General features: G+C 43.1%; 1 pseudogene; it reads left to right on the forward strand.

The window, feature by feature from the left end:
• Positions 1 to 6,462: 6,462 nt before the first annotated feature.
• Positions 6,463 to 6,563, forward strand: LOC130462239 (uncharacterized; annotated as a pseudogene).
• Positions 6,564 to 22,122: the final 15,559 nt, after the last annotated feature.

The following is a 22,122-nucleotide window of genomic DNA, read 5'->3' on the forward strand; positions in this document are numbered from 1 at the left end:
GAAAGAAATGCCTCTATCGTCCCCTAAAGTAGTTCGGTCGCGGTCTCGGGAAGGAAATGGTCAAACTCGGGAGACAAGAAAGTCAATGCTAAGGATCCATGCCACTCAAATAAATATATGAATATGTGTTTGGGCTAATTTGAACATGAACCTCACAAGGGAGCAAATACCATTCTCTCCGGCTTCAAATCACTAGAGAATTCAACACCATCTTACCACAAGCCAAGAGTTCATGACGCATGCTACCCAAAGTTCAACCAACTTTCTTGACACCAAATCCTAGACTCGACCAAGACATTAAGAACCGTGTAAAAATCTACCAACTAGGAATAAAAGCATTCTAATCTACAAGTTCCAACTTTATATGCCCCAATCAAGAATATTGCCTAGAAAACCTAGAAAACTTGCCTTGACGAAAAAGAAATCAAAACAAAAAGAAAAGGAAGAAAATAAGAAAACACACCAAAAAGGAAACAAAAAGAAACAAACACAAAGAAAATGAAGAGAAACTAAAAATCAAGCTAAATCAAACTAAGAAAACAAAGAAACAAACATGTATTGGTATGATTTCAAATCAATGAGCATCAACAAGTAGGCATCCACAAACAAAACTCCCCCCAAGCTAGAATTAGGCCATGTCCTCAAGGCCTAAAACTAAGGAAGGAGGGGCACAACTACCCATCCTACCAAATGCCCCAACATGATATATGCCCGTCCCCTAAAGAATACAATAGAGTTAGAAGGATGTTCCCGGAAGTGTCGTGGGAGCAAGTCCCGCAAAGAACCGTTAAAACCCGAACAAACTCACCAAAAATGGACGGACAAGGCACAAGGTGGAAAGTGAGAACCCACCGCAAAGAATCATACCAAAACAGTGGTAAAAAACAAGCAAGAAAAATTGTTAGTAGACAAGGGCCAAATGTCCAAAACACACCAAAAACATCATCAAAGACTCATCATCATCATATACACAACCACATGAAGTGGCAAGAAGACCATCAACACCAACAAGCTGCAAAAGATCACAAGCAAAACCCCCACTCTGCAATTCTCCCCCAAGCTAATTGCAAGCATACCATCATATTAAGATGGGGGAGAAACGGAGGGAACCCTAAAAAGAAGGTCCCGGGGCATGCGCCTTACCCTTTGCATCATAAATCCTCCAAAAGTCATCCCGCTCAAGGCGATGGGCACGAGCCGCATCGTCGGTGAAAGGGGTGACATTGTAGGTGGGGTCCACGTCGGGCCCCGAAGCATCGGTGTAAGGCGGCCAACCATATTCGGGCCGAAGGGGGTAGTTGCCATGGGGTGGCTCTCCTCGGGGACCATCCCAACCTCCCATGTACCCCCTAGGCCACCCGGTGAAATCCTCGGGCCAACCTTCTGGCCGATCAACCGGTGGGGGAGTGGGATACATGGGGTCACCTCGGTAGTCACTGGTGCCCATCATGGTATAATCATAAGGCGGAAAAGAGGGAGGAGTGACTCCGGGTTGGGATGGGCCCGTCCAATACGGGTAGGTAGGTGTACGCTCCTCATTCCAACTAGGGATGGGCCCTTGTTGGGGAGGGTGATAGGGATAGTTGACATAGGGGGCTAAATCCCCTTTGTCAACATGAAAATTGTACACCCTCCTACTGTACTAGGACGAGTCAAAATCGGGATAAGAATCCCCCGTGAGGCTTCCTTGTGAAGCAAGAGAAGCCAAGGTGTTAGCTTGGCTCTCTTGTCCTTGCAAGATAGCCGCAAGGGTGGATTGCAAGCCTTGGAAATAAAAAAGAGAGGAAGAAGAGGACATACCACCCTCATTAGGGGAAGGCTCCAAGATAGGAGGACTACAGGGAGGACCATGTGGAGGAGAATCCGGATTGGGTTGAGGAGGAGGAAGCCGCTGTGCTTGGGCAACAAATCGCGGGTCACGGGGAAGCAAGTACCGGACATTAGGAGTCCAAGAAGTGATGGCGGGATTGGGGAGGATGCACCAATCTCGCTGCTTTACCATCCAAATATACTTGTCGTCCTTGGTGGCCTTGATCCACTTGGCATTGGAGAGTGTCCTGAAGTCAAGGAACTCCCCTCCGGGAACCTCATCCAACTCAGCTAAAATGTCCTGATAGGGATCACCGGGGAGTGCCCTCAAGAGAAGAGTGAGCATCCCTCCTAAGAGAATATCCCCACAAGTCGGCTGCCCATCCCGATGCTCAATGATTCGGGTGATCAACAGCTGCCCAAAATCTAGGATCCCCTCATTCTTCTCCGTGGCTAACCATAGGGCGCCAAGTTTCGCACTAGACAAGGATCCGGTGGCCCCCTTTGCAAAGACCGCATATAGGAGCATGCGATTCAAGTAACGGATGGCGGGGTGGTGAAAAGAAGAAGACTTGGCCGAGGAGGAAATGAATTTCTTCTCCTCTCCCGTGAGCTCTCCCCACCAAATATTCTCATCATAGTTGTCCACACACTCCGCCACCGGATTAACGATCAAACCCCGGTTCGGGTGAGTGGTAAAGAAATCATTCGGGTTGATGTTAAAGAAATCATTGATCGCCTCGTCGGTGAGCACGTGTTGATTATTGAAAGCTTGGAAATGAAGCTCAACCGACTCTTTTCCATTATCATGCACCCGGCGCCTCCTAGCCGAGGAAAGAACCTCAAGAGTGACCCTCTTATAAGTTTTGGCATTCATGGTCACAACATCCTCAAGCTCAAGCCCCGCAATTAAAGCGTTTAGATCCTTTTCGAACCCCAAGTCCTGAACGGTCTTCTTGTGATAGAACTTTTTCGGGCGGATGTTCCGCTTAGACAATTCCTCATAGTAACTCCAAGACCGTTGCTCCGGAAAAACAATTCTGTAGGTCTCGAAGGCCGGAGGAGTGATAGCCTTCCTCTTGTTCGCTGGGGGTTGGGTCCCTTCTTTGTACGCTTGGTCATCATGATGAATATTAGGGACAAAATTCTACACACAAGCAAGAAAAGAGACACCATGCAAGGCAAAAGGAAAAACTAAGTTAGTAAAAAAAAGGCTACAATCTACTATCAAAATTATCACCAACAAGTATCACTTCATCACTCAAGTTCAACCTAAACAATCCTCAACATCCAAAAACAACAACCCATCAAGAATTCCACCAACATTTCACCAAAAATCGATCAATAGACTAGTCTTGACAAATATTCACAATGAAACATGCATAATAAGTGTAGACTAGCAAGGAAAAAACACAAAAACAAACATGCAAATCCAAACCATCAAAATCAAAGATTTCAGAATTTCACCCAAATAGTATGAACAATGAGCTTAAATGTAAAGAACAATGAAGAAAGAAGGGAAATAAATCGTCACCACAAGTAAGGGAGGTAGACAAGATCACCCAAAATCAAACTCCAATGCTCTAATCACAACAAGGAATCACAAAATCAATGTTCAACCAAACCCTAGAAATTTGGGGTTTTTGAGAAAAATCAGAAATAATTGGTTTTGAGGTGAGGAATGAGGATGAATTTGTGAATGTGAGTGGTGTAGAGTGAAATGTGTGAGAAAGATTGAGTAGGAAATGGAGTTTTGAGGAGTTGGAGTAGAGAGGAAAGTAGAGAGATGGTGAAGAAATGAGAAGTGAGGTGAAGAAATGAAAAAGAAAGGGGACGGATTTTCCAATAACACGATCGCAGAACAGCTCCGCCCGACCCGTGCGAGCGCACAAAATAACCGTGCGATCGCACGGTTCGAGCCCGATCGCACGCCCAGCAGCGCTCGATCACACGGAATGGCTGGGAGCAATTGCCTCGATTTTCCAGTTTCGTGCGACCACACGAATCAACCGTGCGATCGCACGGAACTGGAATTATGTTTCTTGGCTTGCTCGACTATTGCACACCCATCTCAACATATTTATTATGAAAAGAAAAGTAAAAGGATGAAAACACACAAAAACAAACCAGTACAAGAGTTAGACAACCGGGTTGCCTCCCGGGAAGCGCTCGTTTAACGTCATTAGCTTGACGGACCCCCCAAAAAGGTCAAGGGGGGTCAAACACGACCAACTTTGGGTCAACACTAGTCACCATGCACTTCTTTGCCCTTTTGGGCACAAAGATCTTACCGATACTGCCTTTCAAGAGACGAAAGCCAAACGATCCACCAACATGCCCCTCCTCGGGAATTGATGGATTCTTGACCTTCTTGGACTGCTTGGATTTCTTAGCCGACCTATGGAACACCTTGGAGCGTTTAGCTCCATTAACATCTTCATCATGCATCTCAAATAACTCGGGGATGGTTACAACATCATGAAACTCATCCCCAAGAGTCTTTGGATCTACATGTACTTCCTTTTCCTCGAGAGAGGACCTAGCAAGCTTATTAGCACACTTAGAAACATGAAAATTGTTAGAAGAATTAGCACAAGTATGGTTGTTCTCAACACAAGCAAGAGTGTCGATTTTCATGCAACTTTTCATTTTGGGACAACATTGATCATCAATAGTGAGCTTGAAGCTAGCTTTGGCATCTCCAGCCTTCAAGGTGATAAGTCCCCCTTGCACATCGATAAGGGCACCCGCGGTGGCCAAGAATGGCCTCCCCAAGATAATGGGGGTGTGGGCATCCTCATCGATGTCCAAGACAACGAAGTCAACAAGAAAAGTAAGCTTGCCAACTACGAGGGCAACATCCTCAATCCTACCCAATGGAAACATAACCGATCGATCGGCTAGTTGCAATGACATAGCGGTAGGAGAGAGATCACCAAGAGTAAGCTTCTCAAAAATCTTATATGGCGAGATGCTCACACTTGCCCCCAAATCACAAAGAGCATTCTCAAATTTTAGCTTTTGAATGCTACATGGGATAGAAAAACTCCCGGGATCATTGAGTTTTGGGGGAAAGGAGTGCTGAATTAGAGCGCTACAACTCTCCGTGAGTTGAACGGTCTCCTTGGGTTCACACCCTCTCTTTCCACTAAGAATGTCCCTCATGAATCTTGAGTAGTGGGGCATTTGTTTGAGTGCCTCGGTAAAAGATAATGACACATAAAGTTTTCTAATGGTTTCCCAGAATTTGTGGAATTGGTCATCCATCTTCTTACCGGCAAATCTTGGAGGGTAGGGGGGAGTAGGAGTTGGGAGAGGAAGAAGGGTAGTCTCTTTCGACTTATCACCATCACTCATGCCATCTACATGAGACTTCCCTTCCTCATCATCATGGTCCGAGGACTCATCTCCCTTAGAATTTTCCCCCTAGAGCTTTGAGCTTCAACATGCGTAACACCATCTTCTAAAGTCTTCCCACTCCTTGTCACAATTGCGTACATTTGCTTAGGAGGTTGACCTTGGGGTGGGAGACTTGTGTGCACTTGTTGCTCCTTGATGGTGCTAGCAAGTTTAGCTAGTTGGGTCTCAATCATCTTAAGATGAGTATTGGATTGCTTGAATCCATCCTCAAATTCAACGTTTTTCTTGGCTTGCGCACCAACAAACGACTCCATGAGAGCCTCAAGATTCGACTTGAGAGGCGGGAGTGGTGGAGGTGCAACGCCATAACCACTTGGGTTGGATTGATAATGGTTGCCAAAGGTCCTCGGTCCATTGAATCCGGGAGGTGGCAAATGAGAAGCACCATAAGGAACTCCCGAGTTCAAAGGATAAGCCCCACTTGAGGCACCCCTATATTGCCCATAAGAGTAGTTATAACCCCCTCCACCTTGATGGTTGGGACTCTAACCCCCTTGGTTGTATTGGCCTTGATTGCCAAAACCTTGAGATTGACCGTAAGGCGCTTGGCTTTGATAGCCTTGTGCTCAATAGCCACCTCGGCCTTGGTTATCATACCCACTTCCTTGGCCATAGCCTTGGTGGGGACCATACATGGAGGGCCCTCTAGGTTGCCTAGCAAAATTAGGATTGTTAGGGTTATCATTCCTAGACCTCTCATTCATGGCATTAGCATACTCTACATCAAACTCTCCTTCGTACGAAGGGCCATAACCCACAAATGACAAGTTATGAACTAAAGGGCATTCATGGGGGGAATGATTATAGTCTTGGCAATTTTCACAAAAGAATGTGCCCGGAGGCATTGAGCCATAAGAACTAACCTTGCCCTTACCCTTATTGAGAAGAGTTGTCGAAGGAGATGGAATTATGGACGGAGATGGTGGCTTGCTTGCTGCACTTCCCGCAAATGGTGTATTCTCAAGCTTCTCTAATCTCGAGCTAAGCTTCTCTATCATCCGTGCTTGCTCTATGGCGTACACCGAACCCTTTCCATCCTCAATCCTACTTTTCCCATCATAACTTCTTGCACCTACATGCGAAGATTGGTAGTTTTGAACTACATCTTCAATTATCTCCTCAATTTGATCTTCCGTTTTTTTCATGATGGGGCCTCCCGCGCCCGCATCCAAACTTGTTTTCGAGCTTGGACTCAATCCTAGATAAAAAGTTTGTAACAACAACCACTTGGGAATCCCATGATGAGGGCATTCCCTTTGGTACTCCTTGAATCGGTCCCAAGCATCGAAAAGCGATTCATCACGGCCTTGCTCAAATGATTGAATCTTGTGGCGGAACTCCGCCGTCTTCCTATGAGAATAGAACTTGTTCAAGAAGGCACTAGTTACTTCGTTCCATGTGCGAAGTGAGTTGGGCTTGACCTCCTTGTCAAGCCAATCACTAGCACGCCCAATCAAAGAGAAGCGGAACAAAGTCAACCTCACATAATCCGAAGTCACACCGTTGTGTTTTATTGTGTCACAATAGTGCTCAAACTGCTTGAGATGCTCGTGAGGCGACTCATTGCTTTTCCCACAAAAGGGATGACTTTGCACCAAGTTGATCAAGGCGGGCTTGATCTCAAAATTATTAGCACATGTAGTCGGTGCTTGAATCCCACACGTAGCCTCAAATGCTCCCGGTATTCCCAAGTTCTTAACCGGAAGAGCCATGTTCTCACTAGCTTTCTCACTCACTTCTTGTTCCGTGTCAACACTCAAATCCTCAAACCGATTATGATTTGACGAGCTAGAACGAGCACGCCTAAGTCTCCTTAAAGTCCTTTCCAATTCAAGGTCAAGAGGATGGAGGATCCTTTGACGAGCACGTCCCCTATCAAGCATAAACACTCAGGAAAACCGTGAGCAATGCAAAGGAAAAACTAAAGCCAGAATGGATTAATTTTGTATTTTCAATTAATGAACTAGTCTCAACTAAACTCCATAACAACGACCGTTCCCCGGCAACGGCGCCATTTTGATAAGCGTCTTTTTCGTCGTTGATAGAAAACCACCTATGCAAACAATATTTATAAAACCACTTTAACTAACGGCAAGCGGCAAGCAAAGGGATCGTCCCAAAGAAACGGTGAATTATTGAGTTGGAAGTCAATCTAGTTCGATCAAGGATTTGTTTTAAATTGTCACTTTTTAAGAGTCTAAAAACAAATAAAGAACTATGTAAAATTGAATCAAGAAAGGGAAATGCTAGGGAGTCGGGGATAGCCTAGGGAAACCGGGGGAAATCAATTCAACTATTTAGCAATGGTGATCATGCAACGAAATGGTGATTAGGCAAACGGCATCTAAAGACGAACCCGCCACCTCTCGGATAGGGAACGCTAAGCGTCTAATCCACAGAAGAGGTTTCGCCTAATCCTAGACTAAACTAACTAGCATATAATAGGTACCGCCATTTGATCAAAACAAGATAGGTCCACAATGTCTTGCCAAACCTATCCTATGGTTCCACGGAAATCTAATCGAAAGCATTTTCAACTACCACTCAACTAGCATGGATTTCCTATCATCAAATCTTATTTAATCACATGAATCATCCAACAATCAATAATCTACTTCCCCTAATTCATCCCCTAGTTTCTCCCCTTTCCCTAACCTAAAACTACTCACTAATCATCCTAACAATAAAGCTATCCATTAGTTCAAAACTAGCTATCATGAAATTAAAGGAGAAGAAGTAGAGAATAGGAAACTCAATTGCACAATCAAATCAAAAACTGAAAATCAAAGTAACAAGCGAAATTGAAATCAAGAACTCAAGGTATTGAGGAATTGCAAAACAATTATCAACTAAGCAAGTACAAGAATTAAAGAACTAACAATTCAATTGCATAAAGAAGAGAAGAGTTGAAGAAAATTACTGAATTGATGCTTGGAATTAAAGAGTTTCTCTCTCTAGATTGAAGAACAAAATCACAAAACCTCTAGAATTGAAAGTGTAAAAATATCAAATGTAAAATATGAAAGCGTCAAATGAAAATAATAAAAAAATCCTATTTAGACTAAACCCCAAAAATAACAGTTTTAAACTCGAAAACTGAATCCCGCGCAGCCGTGCGAACGTGCAGACCCAGGTGCGATCGCATCGGTGCGATCGTGCTGTGCATCAATGCGAACGGGCCCTGCGACGATTCTTCTCCTTCGTGTCGTGCGATCGTGCCCAACAATCGTGCGATCTCACGGCTGTAACTTGGCTAAATCTTAGAAAATCCCTGTGTGCTCGCATAGGAATTTAGTGCGAGCCCACCAACATACCGTGTGAGCGGGCTCCTATGTGGTGCGATCGCACGAAATCACTCATAGTTCCTACATCGATTTTCCAGATTTGTGCGAACACACGAATTTGAGGCACGAGCGCACACACTTCCTTGACTTTTGGAGCCAACTCTGTAGACCCGTGCGAGCGCACAAAATGTCCATGCGATCGCACGACACCTGCTCGAGCAAATCTCAGCTGTTTTTCCATCATTTTCAACATTATCACCTGAAAAGCATAAAGATGGAAAAGGGGAATAAAAGAATAGAAAAACTATATAAAACTAACAAAAAGCATAATAAAACTCTATAAAATCCTAGCCTAGAGCGACATAAATGCCGCTCATCAACACACAAGCAAGAAAAGGGACACAATGCAAGGTAAGAGGAAAAAAACTAAGTTAGTAAAAAAAAACGCTACAATCTACTATCAAAATTATCACCAACAAGTATCACTTCATCACTCAAGTTCAACCTAAACAATCCTCATCAACCAATCCTCATCTTCCAAAAACAACAACCCATCAAGAATTCCACCAACATTTCACCAAAAATCGATCAATAGACTAGTCTTGACAAATATTCACAATGAAACATGCATAATAAGTGTAGACTAGCAAGGAACAAACACAAACACAAACATGCATATCCAAACAATCAAAATCAAAGATTTCAGAATTTCACCCAAATAGTATGAACAATGAGCTTAAATGTAAAGAACAATGAAGAAAGAAGGGAAAGAAATCGTCACCACAAGTAAGGGAGGTAGACAAGATCACCCAAAAGCAAACTCCAATGCTCTAATCACAACAAGGAATCACAAAATCAATGTTCAACCAAACCCTAGAAATTTGGGGTTTTTGATAAAAATCTGAAATTATTGGTTTTGAGGTGAGGAATGAGGATGAATTTGTGAATGTGGGTGGTGTAGAGTGAAATGTGTGAGAAAGATTGAGTAGGAAATGGAGTTTTGAGGAGTTGGAGTAGAGAGGAAAGTAGAGAGATGGTGAAGAAATGAGAAGTGAGGTGAAGAAATGAAAAAGAAAGGGGACGGATTTTCCAATAAACACGATCGCAGAACAGCTCCGCCCGACACGTGCGAGCGCACGAAATAACCGTGCGATCGCACGGATCGAGCCCGATCGCACACCCAGCAGCGCTCGATCGCACGGAATGGCTGGGAGCTACTGCCTCGATTTTCCAGTTTCGTGCGATCACACAAATCAATCGTGCGATCGCACGGAATTGGAATTATGTTTCTTGGCTTGCTCGACTATTGCACACCCATCTCATCATATTTATTATGAAAAGAAAAGTAAAAGGATGAAAACACACAAAAACAAACCAGTACAAGAGTTAGACAACCGGGTTGCCTCCCGGGAAGCGCTCGTTTAACGTCATTAGCTTGACAGACCCCCCCCCCCAAAAAGGTCAAGGGGGGTCAAACACGACCAACTTTGGGTCAACACTAGTCACCGTGCACTTCTTTGCCCCTTTGGGCACAAAGATCCACCAACATGCCCCTCCTCGGGAGTTGATGGATTCTTGACCTTCTTGGACTGCTTGGCTTTCTTAGCCGACCTATGGAACACCTTGGAGCGTTTAGCTCCATTAACATCTTCATCATGCATCTCAAATAACTCGGGGATGGTTACAAAATCATCAAACTCATCCCCAAGAGTCTTTGGATCTCCATGGACTTCCTTTTCACCGAGAGAGGACCTAGCAAGCTTATTAGCACACTTAGAAACATGAAAATCGTTAGAAGAATTAGCACAAGTATGGTTGTTCTCAACACAAGCAAGAGTGTCGATTTTCATGCAACTTTTCATTTTGGGACAACATTGATCATCAATAGTGAGCTTGAAGCTAGCTTTGGCATCTCCAGCCTTCAAGGTGATAAGTCCCCCTTGCACATCGATAAGGGCACCCCCGGTGGCCAAGAATGGCCTCCCCAAGATAATGGGGGTGTGGGCATCCTCATCGATGTCCAAGACAACGAAGTCAACAAGAAAAGTAAGCTTGCCAACTACGAGGGGAACATCCTCAATCCTACCCAATGGAAACATAACCGATCGATCGGCTAGTTGCAATGACATAGCGGTAGGAGAGAGATCACCAAGAGTAAGCTTCTCAAAAATCTTATATGGCAAGATTCTCACACTTGCCCCCAAATCACAAACAGCATTCTCAAATTTTAGCTTTTGAATGCTACAAGGGATAGAAAAACTCCCGGGATCATTGAGTTTTGGGGGAAAGGAGTGCTGAATTAGAGCGCTACAACTCTCCGTGAGTTGAACGGTCTCCTTGGGTTCACACCCTCTCTTGCCACTAAGAATGTCCCTCATGAATCTTGAGTAGTGGGGCATTTGTTTGAGTGCCTCGGTAAAACATAATGACACATAAAGTTTTCTAATGGTTTCCCAGAATTTGTGGAATTGGTCATCCATCTTCTTACCGGCAAATCTTTGAGGGTAGGGGGGAGTAGGAGTTGGGAGAGGAATAAGGGTAGTCTCTTTCGACTTATCACCATCACTCATGCCATCGACATGAGACTTCCCTTCCTCATCATCATGGTCCGAGGACTCATTTCCCTTAGAATTTTTCCCCCTAGAGCATTGAGCTTCAACAGGCGTAACACCATCATCTAAAGTCTTCCCACTCCTTGTCACAATTGCGTACATTTGCTTAGGAGGTTGACCTTGGGGTAGGAGACTTGTGTGCACTTGTTGCTCCTTGATGGTGCTAGCAAGTTGAGCTAGTTGGGTCTCAATCATCTTAAGATGAGTATTGGATTGCTTGAATCTATCCTCAAATTCAACGTTTTTCTTGTCTTGCGCCCCCACAAACGACTCCATGAGAGCCTCAAGATTCGACTTGAGAGGCGGGAGTGGTGGAGGTGCAACGCCATAACCACTTGGGTTGGATTGATAATGGTTGCAAAAGGTCCTCGGTCCATTGAATCTGGGAGGTGGCAAATGAGATGCACCAAAAGGAACTCCCGAGTTCAAAGGATAACCCCCACTTGAGGCACCCCTAAATTGCCCATAAGAGTAGTTATAACCCCCTCCACCTTGATGGTTTGGACTATAACCCCCTTGGTTGTATTGGCCTTGATTGCCAAAACCTTGAGATTGACCGTAAGGCGCTTGGCTTTGATAGCCTTGTGCTCTATAGCCACCTCGGCCTTGGTTATCATACCCACTTCCTTGGCCATAGCCTTGGTGGGGACCATACATGGAGGGCCCTCTAGGTTGCCTAGCAAAATTAGGATTGTTAGGGTTATCATTCCTAGACCTCTCATTGATGGCATTATCATACTCTACATCAAACTCTCCTTCATACGAAGGGCCATAATCCACAAATGACAAGTTATGAACTAAAGGGCATGCATCGGGGGAATGATTATAGTCTTGGCAATTTTCACAAAAGAATGTGCCTGGAGGCATTGAGCCATAAGAACTAACCTTGCCCTTCCCCTTATTGAGAAGAGTTGCCGAAGAAGATGGAATTGTGGACGGAGATGGTGGCTTGCTTGCTGCAATTCCCGCAAATGGTGTATTCTCAAGCTTCTCTAATCGCGAGCTAAGCTTCTCTATCATCCGTGCTTGCTCTATGGCGTACACCGAACCCTTTCCATCCTCAATCCTACTTTTCCCATCATAAGTTCTTCCACCTACATGCCAAGATTGGTAGTTTTGAACTACATCTTCAATTATCTCCTCAATTTGATCTTCCGTTTTGTTCATGATGGGGCCTCCCGCGCCCGCATCTAAACTTGTTTTCGAGCTTGGACTCAATCCTAAGTAAAAGGTTTGTAGCAACAACCACTTGGGAATCCCATGATGAGGGCATTCCCTTTGGTACTTCTTAAATCGGTCCCAAGCCTCGAAAAGCGATTCATCACGGCCTTGCTCAAATGATTGAATCTTGTGGCGGAACTCCGCCGTCTTCCCATGAGAATAGAACTTGTTCAAGAAGGCACTAGTTACTTCGTTCCATGTGCGAAGTGAGTTGGGCTTGACCTCCTTGTCAAGCCAATCATTAGCACGCCCAAGCAAAGAGAAGCGGAACAAAGTCAACCTCACATAATCCGAGGTCACACCGTTGTGTTTTATTGTGTCACAATAGTGCTCAAACTGCTTGAGATGCTCGTGAGGCGACTCATTGCTTTTCCCACAAAAGGGATGACTTTGCACCAAATTGATCAAGGCGGGCTTGATCTCCAAATTATTATCACATGTAGTCGGTGCTTGAATCCCACACGTAGCCTCAAATGCTCCCGGTATTCCCAAGTTCTTAACCGGAAGAGCCATGTTCTCAATAGCTTGCTCACTCACTTCTTGTTCCGTGTCAACACTCAAAGCCTCAAACCGATTATGATTTGACGAGCTAGAACGAGCACGCCTAAGTCTCCTTAAAGTCCTTTCCAATTCAAGGTCAAGAGGATGGAGGATCCTTTGATGAGCACGTCCCCTATCAAGCATAAACACTCAGGAAAACCGTGAGCAATGCAAAGGAAAAACTAAAGCAAGAATGGAATATTTTTGTATTTTCAATTAATGAACTAGTCTCAATTAAACTTAATAACAACAACCGTTCCCCGGCAACGGCGCCATTTTGATAAGCTTGTTTTCCGTCGTTGATAGAAAACCACCTATGCAAACAATATTTATAAAACCACTTTAACTACCGACAAGCGGCAAGCAAAGGGATCGTCCCAAAGAAACGGTGAATTATTGAGTTGGAAGTCAATCTAGTTCGAACAAAGGTTTGTTTTGAATTGTCACTTTTTAAGAGTCTAAAAACAAATAAAGAACTATGTAAAATTGAATCAAGAAAGGGAAACGTTAGTGTAGACACCTACTTTTGTCCCCATTCTCGAAAGGGAAGGTTCGATGATGAAAACGTAAATCTCCACTTGACAAGCATCTCCTATAAAATAACGAATCTCAATTCCCCTTTTCATTTCACCGGAAACCTGCTATTTATGGAAACCTGCTAAAAATAGTAACTGCCGTAAAGGGTAGTTGCTAAAAGTAGTAAGAATAAAAAGATAGAAACCTGTCAGAATTAGGTGTTGCACTCCAACATAAATCCTAAAAGAGATAGAAATTGTAAAAGGAATTCTATTCCTATCGCAGTTCGATAAAAGAGTTAACGTATTAATTAAACTCATAACGAACCTAGAGTTCGTAAAGGGCCCAGACGCATTCCGTCGTAAATTGATACGCATCAAATTACTCGGATTAAGTCTCTTAATGAACTCCGTACTCTAGAGTCCAATCTGACAAAGAATTCTGCCAGACCCTATTTTCAACGCCCAGCCCTGGGCGCCGAAATCTTTGACGCCCAGAGCTGGGCGCCGAAAATACCTGGGACGGATTCTTTTCCTAATCCGTTTCGTATTCAAATTCCTGAAAAACTATCTTTCTACGCCACTTTTTCCTATAAATAGACCCCTAAGTTCGACGTGAAAAGAACACACACACACACACAATTCATATTCTGAGTATTGACTCCACCCCTTAGCCTAAGCCTCACGCTGCGAAATTGTTCACGCGTTCTGTCGCAATCGATCCATAAATCGAACAGAACGTATCCTGTCCCATAATTTGAGATTCGTTAAATAAAAAGGAGAAATAGCAAAGTCAAAGTGGTTAGTTTTCTGAGAACCGTGACACACCTCTCAAGGGTGCGTCGTAATGTGCCCCTTCTCGATGATTTAATTGCTTTCCTCGCCTTTTTTATGAACTGTTAAACTAACTAAATCTGATTGTTCTACCACGCCTAACAAATATAATATTTTTGGGAAATTGGATTATCATGCTAGGTCCCTTAATACTATTTAAATCAGATAATCACGATCGATCTAGTATTATATGTTGCATATTGCTAAAATCAACTCAGATTAGTTTAATAGTTAACGCATGCCCCTTCAATTATTTATGCTGAGCTAGTAAGGATATCCTGCCTCTGGAGTTATCGACGAGCGAAGTACTCCTCTTGGTAGTTACAGTCCCCCGAACCCTCAATCTCTACCTTGCGGGTGTATGTTGAGAGATTCCCACACCAGGGATCACAAGGGAACCTACGGCCGTCGTGGTCAAACATAATTGCACTCCCTTTATGTCACGATAACCGGGTTTTGTCAGTTTTTCTCATTGTCGTTAAAAACTGAATGGCGTCTCCTATATTACTAGTCAATTGGGTGTATACTCACAGGAAATCCAATTACACTTGATTGAATAAAAAAGAATCGTCACACCCACGAGGGACGAGGTCACGCATTAGCCTCGTGCTTTTTCGACCCCCTCACAGTGGCGACTCCACTGGGGAAGTGAAGGAAATACTCGTGCTTGTAGGTAATCAAAATAGCCGAAGGGTGAAACGATCCTACCCCGCGTTTATTTCCCCATCAAGTTGGGACGACCTGAAAATCAGCATATTAATGTGAACGGGCAGAACCGCATAACGAATCTCGGCTCCCTCGGGAGTTGGGACTAAGGATACCTTTTTCCGCCAATAGGGGGGTGCATACGCCGCGCATGTTGCCCACTCGGTACTTGTGCAGGTAGTACACCTATCCCGAACCCAATCGCTCGCTCATTAGATCCCTCTCGCCTGCATGCCCCCTTGGCTTGCACTTGCGGGTTGGCCTCTTGGGCGAAATTCGTCTGTTGAAGACACTACCTCGACCGGGGCATGTGTTGGATCTACGATAGAAGCGGTACCAAGCCAGGCGCAAATACTACCCATAGAAGCCTATCATAAACTGCGTGACATATTTAATTTTCATATCCATGTTTGTAATGTAGTTATGTGTACCGAACTATGTGACTATGTTATGATTGTGCGTACGAATAATGCTAGACGAACAATGTTAGAAAACCAACGACCTTAAAAAAAATTACCCAAACATTCATAAACTAATTGGCCAAAGAGTTATACCAAAATACGTGTTCCACAAACCCGAACGATCGCCACAAAAATAAGCGACGCTCGGGATGGCCTGTAACGAATCCCACAAACGCTGCACAACGCGTAAAGGACGTTATAAGGCAAGCACGCAAAATTAAAGTCGCAAAAACAAAGTATACGCAAACAGAAAACGAGAACCAGCCAGGGACGCATTTTCAACGCCCCTGGCTGGGCGCCGAAATTTCTCACGCCCACTGCTGGGCGCTGAAGTTGTTGCCTGGCCTTTTGGTCAGGCACAGCAGCCTCGGTGCCCGCGAATGAAAAAATATACGTAGCAAAAAAAAAACTTTTCAAATTTTTTTTTGATGCGAGGGCGTATGAAAAGGCACTCGATTCTAAAAGCGACTTATAAAAAATTAAATAACTCTTTGTGTCGTTGTTAGGCCTCCTACAACGATGATGTTCGGCACCCAAAAACCGAACATGCCAATCAAAATAACTTTGAATGTTACATGGGCAAAGTATTCAAATAAAATGATGTTCGAACAAAATTTTCAAAAAATAATGTTCAAATAAAAAATAAATAAATCCGAGTCTAGACTAGGCTATGCCAAAGTACAATCCAAATCCTAAGTCTTAGTTGTCTTATCCATAGAATCGGTCCCAATGCTTGGTGTCGTTCTGCAAGTTAAAAGGTTAAACCATGTTGAGTCTCCCTTCCTAACATTTAAATCAATAAAGCACCCATATGTAATTGTCATCCCTTACTAAGAAGTTACGGCCTCAATACTCTCTCACCAATAAAAAGAATATATTATAGTATTTGCAAAATGGAAACGGTCACATTCTGGAAATCATTCCCCCATAGTCGCACAACCCCCAAAGTGAACCTAAGGTGTTAATACCATTGGCAAAGAAAAAATTAATGGCCCCAAGGCTTATAATCACATTGGGTCACGACTATCATAGTCCTCTCGAGTCACTCGTTCCTTGAAATACTACTAAGTACGGACTAAAAGATTTTCCATGAATGCAACATGACCAACCATGAAAATACCCAAATCGGCATACCATAAGGCTACCATTGGGGTAAAGCAATACACACTAAGAGAGAAGCCGCACTAATGATTCTAGTCTTGCAAAAATAAAAATCCGATCTCCCCAATTAACTACCTTGCCAAAATTAAGCAAAATGGCGCATGACAAATGAACACCCAAGGGTTAAAATCTAAAGTGTCAACCAACGAAAGTTATGGTCCAATTAGCCTAAGTCTGAGAGTCGCTTGGTCAAGTGTTATAGGCTTACGCCATGTGATTATTTTGAGTCTAGGCCACCTCCTTGTATTCATACACGGGTTATAATCAGAAAGATTAATGAAAGCTCGAGTCTAAACCACAACTTCCAATTAAATCCCAGAAACTGGAATCTGAAAAGAAGCAAAAATTATTTTCGATGTAATTCTTTCGTTAAATTTCAATAAGGTAAAATAACATTCTGAATCTACGCTATTTGCACATTTTAAGAAACGGCTAAATACGCTTGCAAAGTAAGACAATTTAAAGGTCCACCCTAGGCCTACTAAAAATTAAAGGTCCACCCTAGGCCTACTAAAATTAAAGGTCCACCATAGGCCTACCAAACGAGGCTCACTCAGTCTCTCCTCGTGACTCAAAGACCACAACCATCTACCTTTTAGCCCAAATAAAAAAATTTGAAGAATTTATGTTGGGGAAAATCCCAAGAAAAAAGAGAAAATAGAAAGAGAAAAGGGAGAACAAAGAAAGTGAGCCATGAAATACTTACCCCAAAGTGCGAAATTTACCCAAGTAAACGAAGGAAAAGAATTGAGTCAACCAATCCAAATCATAAAATTCTACGATGTCTACCCTTTCCAATCCTTATGCTCTTAGACGCCTTCGCTCTGGGGCCCCTGTTCAGCTCATTTAACCCATCCATGTTCTCATTACCATAACCCAAAGAAACCATTACCTCGACTCTTGTTCTTGAACTTGTTGTCAACCGCAAACCACGCACGGCCATTGACACGTGCGCCATACCCATTATTTCCAAAACCTGCTCTTACATTACCATTAGCATAATGACCATATAACTTGTTTGGATACATCCTGTAGACATACCCTTGAGCCGTCCCCATGCTACTCATTGGCCTTGGTTGATGTAAACTCATGACCCTAGCTTGAGGCTGCAAATTGTGAGTCCTAGTAGATATAATCCTCATGCTTGACCAATACCTATACAAATTATCCTATCTCATTCAACCCATCTTTCAAACCGTCTTGAGTCACGAATAAAAAAAAGGAAAACAAATGAAAAGTACAAAAAATAATAAAAAAATAATAAAAAATAAACTTTGCAAAGCGCCTCAAAAGTTAGCCTAAAAAGAAAAAGAAGCATTTAGCGCAAAAAAAAAGATCCGCCCAGAAATCATATTCAGCGCCCATAGCTGCGCGCCGAAATCTTTAGCGCCCCAGCTTGGGCGCTGAATCTCTCTGCTTGCTAAAATTTGTCCAGAAGTGCTCGTCATTTTATCCGCACATACACGGAACAATAACGAACACTTGGGGGGGTACAGCACGTATTCAGATATATGTACCACCAAAAAATACATTACTCAATCCAAAAAATATAAAACAAATTTTTGGTTTACGGCAAGGCAGCAGATTGAAATAATAATAAACTTCACTTATTCTACCGTTTCAAATAATATGTTTCCACCTCAGAACGTACTTGTTTAAATTTATTTAAGGCTAAGAACTACGCAAGACCTGATTCCAAATTAAATTTATTTAAGGCGGATACGTAGGCAATCCATGATTCGGTCCAACCAATATTAAAGCCTATAGAAAAACAAGAATAAAAATAGAAGTCTCTTATTGAAATTTAATTACTTGCAATCCAAGTCGAAAGAAAAATTGAAAGCACGAAGAAGAATCCGAGTCATCAAGATGCCAAAATGAGCACACATCGAAAAATAATAAGGGCACGTACCCTTGCCAGAAGGAGCACTCACACTCCTAGGCACTTAGCCAAGACTCAAAAAGATCGCTTTGCCTCAATTGAATGGGGGCTAGCGCAAGCATCCATGACCTCTAAAGTACTCGACTTGACCCTCCCTAAAGCGAACTAACTCACTTAAAGACTTTCTTTCACCACTAGACATAGTCGTTCGCTTAAAGACCTTCTTTCCCCACTAGACACAGTCATAATCGCCAACAAGTAATAAAGGCAGTAAGCTTGCAATAAAGAGGATTGTTCTACGGCGTCGCCCCATCGTTCCTTCGAACTCAGGGCACCCGATCATGGTAATTCGAATGTTTGCAAATCCCCTTTGAAAAAAAGACATTGTCAATAGGACTTGGCACTTAACCAAGGCTCACCCTACTTAGACATATGACACGGGCATCTAAAATCGAAATCTGAAAGCATCATTAATGGGGAGACATAAAAACAACTGGGGGCTAAAAATTGAAATGAAAGAGCTAGGGAAAGAACTAAGTATACCTTGACCTTTTGTGCAGACATACACCAAGTAAATCTAAGTCTATTTGAAAACGGTTTATATTCCCGCAATTTTGGAAAAGATGGCCCTAAAAGCCTAAAGCATATGCCAAACGGGCACAAGTATATCTTGACGCCTGCACCCTGGCTTCCAGCAAATCCTTAGACAGCATTCCAAAAATCGTAACAGTATTTTGATTCCCTCATGTAATCCTGTACGAACTATAAGTCAACCTACTTAGGACACATCGGATTGTACACAGTAGGACTCGGGTTTTAAATAATTTTCAAATGATTTTTAAAGACTTCTTCGAACATAATAAAGTGTCGTTGGTTTAAGCTTAGTATGCGTCTATCTCAATGTTGCAACTGAGTCAAAAAGATTTTTAAATATGATTATGGGTAAAGAAAGGCACCTAGCTTTTGGTCAAGGCACACTTTGACATGTGACTACCTTGACCGTGGCAATGTCGCACAATACGACATTTACAAGAGAAGTAGCAAAATCACTACTCGAACGTACCTCGCACTAAACGAGTCTGGTTCAAACCATTCATGATACATGTCACCATGAATGCATAAAAAACGTATGCAAAGCATTATAGCACCAAGCCAATCCCGTAGCTACAATTGGGGCTTGAGAAAAACACTCTAAAAATGCTCGAAATGACGATTTTATCGCAAATTCTCGACGCTAATGCTATACATACATCATAGGGGCACGATCCTAAGGTCTAATCATGTAAAACGAACCTTAGAATGGCTACAACCCCTCCCAAATTCTAAGCGCTACTTCGAATATATAAAGTCACCCCACTAACAAGGGTAACTGAAAATCGCGAGTCACCAAAACTCCGATCAAACTACTGCACATAACGCTCGCCCTACAAGCGCCCGTTACACAGTCTACCTCGTTCCAAAGCAAAAGCGAAAGAAAAAAAATGAAGGATAAGAACTGTCAAAATATACTCAGAAATCATTTTCAACGCCCAGAGCTGGGCGCCGATATCTTTAACGCCCCAGCCTGGGCGCTGAATCTTTCTGCTAGTCACGTTTTGACCAGATATTAAAATAAGAAAGAAACACCTATGAATCCTCGCATCGAACGAAGTAATAAGCCGTGCAAACCCACGCAGAAGGTGCTACACTTGTTCAAGCACCTGAACGAGGCGTGATGAAGTACTCCAATGCAAAAAATAATAATGATATCCCAACACCTGGAGGAATGTTCTAAGACACGCCGTTAGGCCACACAAGCCTATGTTGCACCATAAGTTCAGCCATCCCACGGTACAAGTCTAAAAAAGGAGAGTAAGGCATATTGCACTAATGCGAGCACGACCAAAGAGCATGTGTAAAAGAGGCAAAGACTACTTATCGCCCAAATTCAAAATACAAGCTACACGACTTCTACATTAAGGATTGAAAAGTAGCAAAATATTACCTACCACGAAAGGGATAGCTCGCACCTGCACGAGCGGAACCCCAGGGCATCTGTCTCGAAAGAACCTACAAAAATCGTACGCCAAAAGGAAGCATCCCAACCTGCATACTTGGGGGCTCCAAGTTACGAAACAACCATAGCAAAATAAAAAATCTCAAAGCAAATGTTTGAACAATAAAAAGGGTACGATGTTTGAGCCCACTTCATGAATGGGCCTGAACCCTATCAAGCTTCTAAGCAAACTATTCAAAATCAGTCATTGCTCAAAAAAAATGATTCAAGCAAACTGATTAATGGACCGCACACAACGGCCATTCTATGAACGCTCGTTTGCACATACATATCATCATCCTAAGTATCGAACATTCACGAACGCGTTCAAAAGAAAAAAATATACAACAACAAGAGCGATCAAAGTCTTACGCCATAGACTCGCCCAATTATCGCAATAACTGTACGCCTTAAAGAGCAACAGTTCCTTAAAATAATCGCCCCAAAGCTACAAGCACCGTAGTCCACCAATCGGCTACGGCTTCTCAAGAAAGTCATCACGTTCTAAAAACAATGAAAAAAAACAAAAGAAGAGAGAATACATAGAACTTCCAAGTGAAATAAACGAATGAACAAGAGGCCAACTGTGTCATCAAAAGACCAGCCCAAACAACACTTTCAACGCCCCACCTGGGCGTGAATTATTTCAACGCCCAGGCCTGGGCGCCGAAAATGTACCCAGGCTCAAAAAAGGCCCTAACTTCTAGTGGGCCCTGCCATACTCATTCGACTTGAAAATTACCGAAAGTCGCACCTCACGACTTTGTCAAAGTAGCACACCACTACAAAGATCGCTCGCACATACGAGCACGATCCCAAACACGATCAAAGACATTACAAAATGCGTAGGAACCTCTTTGACAAAAAATGACCGTCAAGCACGAGTGCTTGGGGGCTCGAAAGAAATTATATATTTCAAAAGAAAGTGTGCAAAGTTAAAACGGTATTCCCAGACTACACTGTACGAAGTCCCGTGTTTGGATAACCTCAAAAGAAAAAAGTGGATTACGACCTCAAGACAAAGGTCGCCGTTGATATTTATACATAGTCCCCTAATCAAGGACCCAGTTAATGGCAAAATTGAGCCATAAAGACTAGCTCAAAACCATGAAAGAAGATGACCACAAGACAATGGTCCGTCTAAGCACGTTGTCAAACCACATTCAGGTTGCAACTAAATCCGAGGATCCCTCGGAAGAATTCGCTCCTACAAGAATGAATAAAAAGAAATTCTCAAAAAAAATCACAAGAAAAAAATGAAATAGGGACTTGCCCACCTCAATCAGGCAAGATCGAACCACGCGAGTTCCAAATTAAAAAACGAATTCAGGGACGTCCACCCTCAGCAAACAGGCTCGCCATCTTCAGCCGGCGGGGTCTGCGTCACTAACCGCGCAGGTCCTCAGTTTTCAAAAAATGAGATCTTCAAAACACAAACAGGCTCGCCATCTTCAGCCGACGGGGTCTACGTCACAAACCGCGTAGGTCCTTATTTTCAAAAAGCACAAACAAATTTCAAAATAGATTCGTCCACTTCTATCGGACGGGGTGTCCACCCTTAGCGGACAGGTTCGCCATCTTCAGCCGGCGGGGTCTACGTCAAAAACCGCGTAGGTCCTTATTTTCAAATTTCAAAAACAGAT

This window comes from Spinacia oleracea, chromosome 5 (assembly GCF_020520425.1).
Source record: "Spinacia oleracea cultivar Varoflay chromosome 5, BTI_SOV_V1, whole genome shotgun sequence".
NCBI lineage: Eukaryota > Viridiplantae > Streptophyta > Magnoliopsida > Caryophyllales > Amaranthaceae > Spinacia > Spinacia oleracea.